General features: G+C 45.1%; 1 pseudogene; it reads right to left on the bottom strand.

The window, feature by feature from the left end:
• Positions 1–405: 405 nt before the first annotated feature.
• LOC123403768 lies at positions 406–2,244 on the bottom strand (annotated as a pseudogene).
• Between the last annotated feature and the right edge of the window lie 9,478 nt (positions 2,245–11,722).

Below are 11,722 nucleotides of genomic sequence, written 5' to 3'. Positions count from 1 at the left end.
AAACGTAAAATTACGGTGTATTGATGTGAAAATAGAGGGGGGTGAAGAATAACTATTCCTCACCCAGGGTGACGAATAGCACGACAAATATATATATATATATATATAAGGGTCCGTGCGTTGCAACGGGAAAAAACATAATTTTAAATGGTCATGGTCATATTTTGTTGTATCATCGACATACACTATCACTCCTAATTTCATGAAATCATGAAGAATTTTTTAAATCATGACCATTTTTTAAAACTCGTGCACATGTTTGAAGTAGTGAAAATTTTCAAATTCATGAACACTTATACAAATTTTTGAATACTTTCTAAAATCAAGAACATTTTTTGAATTCACGAACACTTTATACTGTTGGCAAACATTTAAAAAATGAGTATGGACATAAGCAATCAAATTAAAAAAAAGATGAGTCATCTTCAACTTCAAATAAAAAAATAGACGTGTGCATAGTTTGAAGAGCAAAAATATTTTTTCTTAGAAGGAAAAGAGTAAACACATGTGTGATGCAGCCACGCTAGCTAGCTAACATGTCGGCTGGCTAGAAGAAACCAGCAGCCTGGCTGGCGCTCGCTCATAGCCTTATCTTCGTCGTTTACTTTTCTAATATTCCACGAAGCCTTCCACATCCTGGCACTGAGATAGGCCGTCCCTGCCTCTTCGATCGCGCCCCGTCCCCTACCCTACCAAGCTCTAGCACCGACGGGATCACCCTCTCCCTTCCATTCGGGGCGGCGTCCCCATGCCGTGGTGGTGGAGCCCCTCCTCCCCGGTTAGTGGCTGGAGGCGACGGGGCCTTGAGGCTATGGCTTCTTCCTCTCCTCTCAAAATCATTGTAGACCATGAGAATATGTCTAGGCATGTAATCTGCTCGAATGTCTTCTTTGAAGCCTCAACATCACCTATATTCCTATACATAGAAATCTAAGAATTGCCGCACACAGTGAAATGACTAAGTCCAGATTTGACCGTATAACAGTGTATCTTCTTACAGGTTGCTGTTAGACTCACAGCAGCACATGCATTCATGACACTCAATAAAGTGAACGGGTCTGGCTCTTTTCCAAGAGAAAGAAACTCTAGGAACAGGCCTAGTGCCTTCTCAAAATTCTCATCATGCGCGAATGCTGTAATTATGGATGTCCATGTGACAACATCCTGCCTGGGAGTCATATGGAAGCATCTCAGACTGTCACTTACCGACCGTGCTTTGGAGTACAAGTTGAGCAGCGCATTTGCTATGAACTCATCGTCCTGAAACCCATTGAATATAACATGAGCGTGTATGAGCCTCCCAAAGTGCAACGCATTGGTCAAATTGCAGACTTCGAGCACACTCTTGAAAGTAAACCTGGACGGTTTAACACTCATCCGGAGCAAGTCTGAGAAAAGCCTCACTCTTCGACTCTAACCTCAGGGCAAGGATCATTACCTAAGCGAGCGAATCCCGCGATCATGGCACCGTAAACCACCGCGTTCTGATTCGGGATGCAGTCAAACACCTTGATCGCCTCCTCAAGTCCACCGTTTTTGGCATAAATGTCCACCATGGCACTCCCGACGAACATATCCAAGTCCAAACCAACCTTAACCACGCAGCCATGCAACATCCTGCGTACATCCTCGGAGCCCTCGAGCTCGGAGCAAGCCTTGAGGATCCCACCCAAGGCAAAGCTATCAAGCTTGACCCCTGACCGGTGCATCTAGACGAGCATGTGAATGACCACCTCTGGCCATCCCATGCGCAGGTACGCTGACAACAGCAGGTTCCACGGCATCTCGTCCCGCTCCTCGGCCCGGTCAAACACCAGCCTCACCTCGTCAATCATCCCGCACTTGGTGTACATGTCGATGACGGAGTTGGTCAGGAACACGTCCTGCACGAGCCCACTCGCCACGGCCAGCCCGTGCGCCGCCCGGCCGTGCCTCCAGTCCCCGGCCCTGCCGCACGCCGCTGGCACCGCGGCGTAGCTGAACCTGTCCGCCCGGACGCCGCCTCCCAGCGCGTCCCGGAAGGAAGCGAGCGCGAGGCGCGCGGAGGACCCGCTCTGGCTGGAGTAACCGGCGATGAGGGTGTTCCAGGACACGGCGTCCCGGCGCGGCATTCCGTCGAACAGGAGGCGGGCGTGGCGCATGTCGCCGCCGCGGCAATATGCTGCGAGGAGTTTGTTGCGGAGGAAGAAGCCCGGACGGAAGCCGGCGCGGAGCATGTGGGAGTGGGTCAGCCTGGCGATGCGTACGCCTTTGCCCGAGCACGACTTTGCCGCCCTCCGCGCCAGCTACGACGCCCTCCACTCCCGCGTCGAGTCCCTCAAGCACAACAAGCTCGCCCTCACCACACAGGTACCGTACGTGCAGCTATTCCTTAACCTCTTCTTCCTCCCGACGCTTCATCCAGCTGCTAACCACGCACGTACGTGCTTGCTGCTCTCGATGGCCACGAAGGTGCCGAGGGTGAGCTTGTGGATGTTCCGCCTAATCCCTCCTCCCGAGCGTCGCCCCGCCGTTCAATCTCTCGCGCCGCCGCCGCCCCGCCGCACGCCGCTCCCCCGGCGACCCCCTCGCCGCGAGGCCCGTTCCCCCGGACAGAAACGCCGAGCCGAAGCCCCCGCGCCCAGCCGTCGGGCCGCCCGTCGCCAGCTGCATCGCGCGTCGCCGCCGATTGGATCTGGCGAGCGTGCCGTCTGCTGCCGCGATGCCTCCTCGCCTCGGAAAACGTAGGGTCTTATTCATAAAAGTGAAACGTTTTCCTCACTTACGAAAGGACTGCGGGTTGATTAAATGAAAACGGAGGGGTCTTTCTACAAAAATGCCACGACGAACGATCAGAAACCGTATTTGTTTATTATTAGGGATATATATAAAAGTATAAACGAAAGTAAATGGCCTCATTGCGTGCCTTGCCGGCCCATCCAGCTCTTCCCTCACATGAGGCTTCCCTACATCTCGTTGTAATGAGACATAGGGACGCTCGAAGGATTCCCACTGTCATTTGTTATTATAAAAGACTCCTAATTTAGGGCCCACCTAGCCCTTAGCTTTTGTTACACCCGTCCAAATATTCTTCGATCAAAACTTAAAAGAAGTATCTTAGGTCTTTCCTGAAGGAAATAGCAGTACAAAATGTTTGATAAGAGATTTGAACTTAAGCATGCCACATAATTTAGAGAATGCATAAGGAATTATGTACAATGATTATTTTTTAGACTTATCTCCAATAACTACACATCCCTAAAGATTTGACGATAGAGTGTGTTGGTAAGAGATCATTACTCATAAGATAGCATAATTGTACACAGAAAACATAGAAGTTTTTAGGTCCCAACGGTTCGGCTTATTAGAGTATTTCTAGTTGACCCCGCATATTTGCGACCTGTAAAACGGTTTACACTTTCAAGAAGCGAGGTTTCATGGGACGAAATCTTACGCTGCAGAATAGACTCCGTATATGAAACTGCGTAAATTTTAAAAAAAGTATTCACGGGCGAAATTACAACCACGCTTATTCAGAGTTCATTACTTAGTACACGATCATACATACTATATTCAGAGTTCATCACTTACTAAAGGGGGGGTAGAGGTAAGCTAACCTATCGGAGCTCACCGGAGCTACTAAATATCCTACCGCAGTACGTAAAATTGAGCTTACCGAAGCTCCTATGGTAGTAGATGCGGCAACGCTCAGTCGTCGTCCTCGTCAGAGGAAATCTCAACATAGAGACGCTCCTGCGTAGTGGCTTCGCGGCGCCACTCCTCTACCTTGTGGCCGAAGGCGAGGGCCGACGCGACACCCCGCTCGTAGAGCACGGTGTCGATCTCCTCGTCCCTCCGGCGGCGCTGCCGGTCCTCTTCCGCATCCCGCGCACTCCGCGCAAGCAGCGCGGGCAAAAGGTTGTTCGCCTCCGCCGGGGGGAGGACGTCCTCCGGTCGAACGACGCCCCCGACATGTCGCTCCGGCTCCATCTTCACCGGTGGAAGCTCCTCTAGCTCCCTCTTCAACGGGGGGGGGGGGATGGAGGAGCGCGAGCTCGATGCCTCGGAGGAGCTGCCGGAGAAGAGGCGTCCGCACGCGTGGTCATACTCCTGTCTCGTGACGGAGGAGCGACGACGACAACGTCATGCCCCATTATGTGTACCGACAGGCGCGGGCTGATGTCTACTACGTAACCTTCTTCTTGTAGACGTTGTTGGGCCTCCAAGTGTAGAGGTTTGTAGGACAATAGCAATTTTCCCTCAAGTGGGTGACCTAAGGTTTATCAATCCACGGGAGGCGTAGGATCAAGATGGTCTCTCTCAAGCAACCCTGCAACCAAATAACAAAGAGTCTCTTGTGTCCCCAACACACCCAATACAAATGGTAAGTTGTATAGGTGCACTAGTTCGGCGAAGAGATGGTGATACAAGTGCAATATGGATGGTAGATATAGGTTTTTGTAATCTAAAATTACAAAAACAGCAAGGTAACTAGTAACAAAAGTGAGCATGAACGGTATTGCAATGCGTGGAAACAAGGCCTAGGGTTCATACTTTCACTAGTGAAGTTCTCTCAACAAAGATAACATAATTGGATCATATAACTAGCCCTCAACATGCAACAAAGAGTCACTCCAAAGTCACTAATAGCGAAGAACAAACAAAGAGATTATTGTCGGGTACGAAACCACCATAAAGTTATTCTTTCTGATCGATCTATTCAAGAGTTCATACTAGAATAACACCTTAAGATACATATCAACCAAGGCCCTAATGTCACCTAGATACTCCATTGTCACCTCAAGTATCCGTGGGCATGATTATACGATATGCATCACACAATCTCAGAATCATCTATTTAACCAACACATAGAATTTCAAAGAGTGCCCCAAGGTTTCTACCGGAGAGTCAAAACGTGTGCCAACCCCTATGCATAGGTTCCCAATGTCACGAACCCGTAAGTTGATCACCAAAACATACATCGAGTACTCACATGAATCCATGTGTGGCAACCCATATGCATAGGTTCCCAATTGTCACAAACCCGCAAGTTGATCACAGCAGATAGACACGTGCAAGACATACATCAAGTGTTCTCAAAGACTCAATCCGAGAAGATAACTTCAAAGGGGAAACTCAATTTATGACAAGAAGGGAGAGGGGGAAGAACATCATAAGACCCAACTATAGTAGCAAAGCCCACGGTGCATCGAGATCAAGACATCTCAAGAACACGAGAGAGAGAGATCAAACACATAGCTACTCGTACATACCCTCAGCCCCGAGGGAGAACTACTCCCTCCTCGTCATGGAGATCGTCGGGATGATGAAGATGGCCATCGGAGATGGATTCCCCCTCCGGCAGGAAGCCGGAACGGGCTCCATATTGGTTTTTGGTGGCTACAGAGGCTTGCGGCGGCGGAACTCCCGATCTAGGTTTCTTTTTTTGGGGTTTCTGAATTTATAGGAATTTATGGCGGTGGAATTGCGTCAGTTGGGCCCACGAGGGGGTCACAAGCCTGCACGATGCGACCTGGGGGGTAGGCCGCGCCCCATGGTCTTGTGACTCCCTCGTGGCTCTTCTGGCCTTCTTCCAAAGCTTCGGGGGTCTCTTTTGGTCCAAAAAAATCATGGTAAAGTTTCATTCCATTTGGATTCCGTCTGAAAAAGGGTCAAAAACACGGAAAAAATAGAAACTAGCACTTGGCACCGAGTTAATAGGTTAGTCCCAAAAAATATATAAAATATTATATTCATGCATATAAAACATCCAAAGTTGACAAGATAATAGCATGGAACCATCAAAAATTATAGATATGTTGGAGACGTATCAAGCATCCCCAAGCTTAACTCCTGCTCGTCCTCGAGTTGGGAAGTGATAAAGAATGAATTTTTGATATAGAATGCTACCTAGCATATTTTTCCTTTGTAACTTCTCTCACGTGACATGAATGTTCAGATCCGTAAGATTCAAAGCAATAGTTTGCTATTGACATGAAAACAATAATACTTCAAGCAAACTAGGAAGGTAATCATAAACTTTCGAAATAACAAGGCCAAAGAAAGTTATCCCTACAAAATCATATAGTCTGGCTATGCTCCATCATCCCCACACAACTAATTTAAATCATGCGCAACCTCAGAATTGGCCAAGTAATTGTTTTTTGCACTCTTGCTTTCTCAAACTTTTTATAACTATCACGCAATACATGAGCGCGAGCCATGGATATAGCACTATAGGTGGAATAGAGTGTGGTGTTGGTTGTGAGACAAAAAGCAGGAGATGGTCACATTGACTCGGCGTATCAAAAGGCTATGGAGATGCCCATTAATAGATATCAATGTGAATGAGTAGGGATTGCCATACAAAGGAGCACTAGAGCTATAAGTATGTGAAAGCTCAAAAGGAAAACTAGTGGGTGTGCATCCAACTCGCTTGCTCATGAAGACCTAGGGCAATTTTGAGGAAGCCCATCATTGGAATATACAAGCCAAGTTATATAATGAAGATTCCCACTAGCGTATGGTATTGACAAAGCAAGAAGCTCTCAATCATGAAGAACATGGTGCTATCATGATGCACAAGTGTGAAAAAATATAGTAGCATTGTCCCTTCTCTCTTTTTCTTTTTTTTTTTCATTTGGGCTCTTAGGCCTCTTTTTTTCTTTTTTTTGTTTTTGGGCTCTTTGGCCTCTTTTTTTCCTCACATAGGACAATGCTCTAATATTGATGATCATCACACTTTTATTTACTCACAGCTCAAGGTTCACAATGATTATGACTCCATAGGAAATGCCTCCGGCAGTGTACCGGGATGTGCAACGATCTAGCATGGCGTTGGACGTTGAAACATCTCGCTAGCTATCTTACGATCATGCAATGGCAATATGAGAGTGACGGCACAAGTCATGAGACGGAACGGTGGGAGTTGCATGGCAATATATCTCAGAATGGCTATGAAAATGCCATAGTAGGTAGATATGTTGGCTGTTTTGAGGAAGGAATATGGTGGTTTTGTGCACCGGTGAGAGTTGCGCGACACTAGAGAAGCTAGCAATGTTGGAAGGGTGAAAGTGCGTATAATCCATGGACTCAACATTAGTCATAAAGAACTCACATACTTGTTGCGAAAGTTTTTATTAGTAATCGAAACAAAGTTCTAAACGCATACTCCGAGGGGAAGGTTTTGTAGGTGTTAACCATCGCGCTATCCCGACCTCAACACAAAGGATGACAATCAATAGATCAATTATGCTCCGACTTCCTAACATAGCGGTTCACCATACGTGCATGCTACGGGAATCACTAACTTCAAGACAAGTATTTCTAGATTCACAACACCCTACTAACATAACTCTTTATATTACCGAATCCACGTCCCAAAACTAATTGAGAGGAATCAAAACTTCTCTTTCTATTCAATGCACATGAAGATGGAGGTTTTTGTATCCTCTTTGGGTACCTATCACATTTGGGACTACTTTCATAGCATAAGCCAACTACCAAATCACACACCGCCGTGCTCTAAAGATATAAGTGAAGCACAAGAGCAAAATATCTAGCTCAAAAGATATAAGTGAAGCACAAGAGCAAAATATCTAGCTCAAAAGATATAAGTGAAGCACAAGAGCAAAAGTATCTAGCTCAAAAGATATAAGTGAAGCACAATGAGCATTCTAGCAAAATCACGATGAGTGCATGTCTCTCTCTCTCAAAAAGGTGTGCAGCAAGGATTATTGTGACCAAACAAATATAAAAGACTCCTAAGATACAAGACGCTCCAAGCAAAACACATATCATGTGGTGAATAAAAATATAGCTCCAAGTAATGTTACCGATGGATTGAAGACGAAAGAGGGGATGCCTTCCCGGGGCATCCCCAAGCTTAGGCTTTTTGGTGTCCTTGAATATGGCTTGGGATGCCTTGGGCATACCCAAGATTGAGCTATTTCCACTCCTTATCTCTTTGTCCATGAGAACATCACCCAAAACTTGAAAACTTCACAACACAAAACTTAAACAGAAACTTGTGATAACATTAGCACAAGAAAACAAACTACCACTTCTTTTGGTACTGTAGAAAACCTGAATTCCATCTATGTTGGTGTTGGGCTACTATATTCTCACTTTTCCATGGCTAGTGCCCTCAGATACTAACCATAGTTTCATCAAAACAAGCAACCAACTCAACAAAAACAGAATCTGTCAAAAAACAGACCAGTCTGTAGCAATCTGTATACTTCGTATACTTATGGTACCTCACAAAATCTGAAAACTTACGACAGTAAGGGAAATTTGCATATCAATCAGCAGCAAAAAGAATCAACTCAAAATCTCTTTCTGGATAAAAATGAAAAATCATCTCGTGAGCAGAAAGTTTCTGTCTTTTTCCAGCATAATCAAACAACTTTCACCCAAGCTATCATAAAGGATTTACTTGGCACAAACGCTAAAAGAAACAAAAAAAACACAATCATAACATAATTATGATGGTGTGGAAAAATCAAAATAGAAAGAAAAAAGCAAAAATAAATTCATTGGGTTGCCTCCCAACAAGCGCTATTGTTTAACGCCCTTAGCTAGGCATTGATTTCAATGATGCTCATATAAAAGGTAAGGATTGAAACACAACGAGAGCATCATGGAGAATGTGGCTAGCACATTTAAGTCTATCCCACTTCCTATGCATAGGAATTTTGTGATCAAACAATTTATTGGAGCAAGAATCAACTAGCATAGGAAGGCAAAACAAGCATAGCTTCAAAAATTTCAACACATGGAGAGGAAGCTTGATACTATTGCAATAAGTAGAAGCATATGATCCTCTGTCATAGTAATTTTCAGTAGCATCATGAATGAATTCAACAATATAACCAGCACCTAAGGCTTTCTTTTCATTATCTACAAGCATAAGAATTTTACTACTCTCCTCATAAGGAAATCTATTCTCAAGAATAGTAGTGGGAGTATCGTAAAAGACTTGAGCACTACAAATTGTGTCCATAATGAAAAAGCAAGGTTTAGCAAAGGGGTTTTCGGAAGTATGACAAGTTTTATCATCCCTCTTCTTCAAAGCATAAGTATCCTCACAATAATCATAATAGATAGGGGCATGCTTTCGTCAAAATGATTTTGACCATTCAAAGTGGAAGAACTAAAAAGATCATCTTCATCAAATATTGCATCCCCAAGCTTGTGGCTTTGCATATCATTAGCATCATGGGTATTCAAAGAATTTGTGCTAACAACATTGCAATCATGCTCATCATTCACATATTCTATGCCAAGCATTCTATGTAATTCTTCTTTCAGCACTTGAGCATAATTTTCCTTCCCATCATGCTCACGAAAGACATTGAAAAGATGGAGCATATGAGGCATCCTCAATTCCATTTTTTTGTACTTTTCTAGCGAAAGAACAAGAAATAAAAAGATTCGCTTGCAAGATCTAAAGATATACCTTCAAGCGGTAACCTCCTCGGCAACGGCGCCAGAAAAATGCTTCGTTGACGGGAGGTGAGTGCCGCTTACCTAGCCTCCCCGGAAATGGCGCCAGAAAAATGCTTGATGTCTACTACGCAACCTTCTTCTTATAGATGTTGTTGGGCCTCCAAGTGCAGAGGTTTGTAGGACAGTAGCAATTTTCCCTCAAGTGGGTGACCTAAGGTTTATAATTCTGCAAGAGGCGTAGGATGATGATGGTCTCTCTCAAGCAACCCTGCAACCAAATAACAAAGAGTCTCTTGTGTCCCCAACACACCCAATACAATGGTAAGTTGTATAGGTGCACTAGTTCGGCGAAGAGATGGTGATACAAGTGCAATATGGATGGTAGACATAGGTTTTTGTAATCTGAAATTACAAAAACAGCAAGGTAACTAGTAACAAAAGTGAGCACGAACGGTATTGCAATGCGTGGAAACAAGGCCTAGGGTTCATACTTTCACTCGTGAAGTTCTCTCAACAAAGATAACATAATTGGATCATATAACTAGCCATCAACATGCAACAAAGAGTCACTCCAAAGTCACTAATAGCGGAGAACAAACGAAGAGATTATTGTCGGGTACGAAACCACCATAAAGTTATTCTTTCTGATCGATCTATTCAAGAGTTCGTACTAGAATAACACCTTAATATACATATCAACCAAGGCCCTAATGTCACCTAGATACTCCATTGTCACCTCAAGTATCCGTGGGCATGATTATACGATATGCATCACACAATCTCGGAATCATCTATTCAACCAACACATAGAACTTGAAAGAGTGCCCCAAGGTTTCTACCGGAGAGTCAAAACGTGTGCCAACCCCTATGCATAGGTTCCCAGTGTCACGAACCCGCAAGTTGACCACCAAAACATACATCGAGTACTCACATGAATCCACGTGTGCCAACCCATATGCATAGGTTCCCAATTGTCACAAACCTGCAAGTTGATCACATCAGATAGACACGTGCAAGACATACATCAAGTGTTCTCAAAGCCTCAATCCGAGAAGATAACTTCAAAGGGGAAACTCAATTCATTACAAGAAGGGAGAGGGGGAAGAACATCATAAGATCCAACTATAGTAGTAAAGCCCATGGTACATCGAGATCAAGACATCTCAAGAATACGAGAGAGAGAGAGAGATCAAACACATAGCTACTCGTACATACCCTCAGCCCCGATGGAGAACTACTCCCTCCTCATCATGGAGATTGCCGGGATGATGAAGATGGCCACCGGAGATGGATTCCCCCTCCGTCAGGGTGCCGGAACGGGCTCCAGATTGGTTTTTGGTGGCTACAGAGGCTTGCGGCGGCGGACCTCCCGATCTAGGTTTCTTTTTTGGGGTTTCTGAATTTATAGGAATTTATGGCGGTGGAATTGCGTCAGTTGGGCCCATGAGGGGGTCACAAGCCTGCACGGTGTGACCTGGGGGTAGGCCGCGCCCCATGGGCTTGTGACTCCATCGTGGCTCTTCTGGCCTTCTTCCAAAGCTTCGGGGGTCTCTTTTGGTCCAAAAAAAATCATCGTAAAGTTTCATTCAATTTGGACTCCGTCTAAAAAAGGGTCAAAAACACGGAAAAAACAGAAACTGGCACTTGGCACTAAGTTAATAGGTTAGTCCCCAAAAAGATATAAAATATCATATTCATGCATATAAAACATCCAAAGTTGACAAGATAATAGCATGAAACCATAAAAAATTATAGGTACGTTGGAGACGTATCACGGGCTTTCGAGCGGCGTCGGATCTGACGCGACGAGCCCTCTCGGGGTCGTCGTTCCTATGGCCGACGGAGTTGTCCATCTTGGGCCGTGGAATGAAGCGGCTAGGTGGTGGAATGGAGGCACGCAGTGGCGGATCTGAGGCGCCGGTGGTGAGGTGGGGGGACTTTTCACGAAGGCGGAGGGATAGGGTTTCGACCCACATTCAACGATCGAACCCGCAGATATAGCGGTCGAGCGATTACGTTTACAGACTGCGGCAAATTATTTACGGGTCGGACCGCGTTTACAATACCTGATCTAACATAGAAAACGACCCAAACCTATATAATCGTCAGAATTTTATAGTTTCGACGATTATATAGAGATGTGCTAGAGATGCTCGTAAGCCTGCATCCACATTCCATCAAGAGTAACTCTAGTAGAGTCACTATATCCGATCGATTGGTATAATAACCATTCATCTGACAATTTGTGATCAAAATCGCACCCTAGCAGAATAGTTATATGGTGATACCTTT

This window comes from Hordeum vulgare, chromosome 6H (genome assembly GCF_904849725.1).
Source record: "Hordeum vulgare subsp. vulgare chromosome 6H, MorexV3_pseudomolecules_assembly, whole genome shotgun sequence".
Taxonomy (NCBI): domain Eukaryota; kingdom Viridiplantae; phylum Streptophyta; class Magnoliopsida; order Poales; family Poaceae; genus Hordeum; species Hordeum vulgare.
This window is presented reverse-complemented; position numbering and strand designations above follow the sequence as displayed.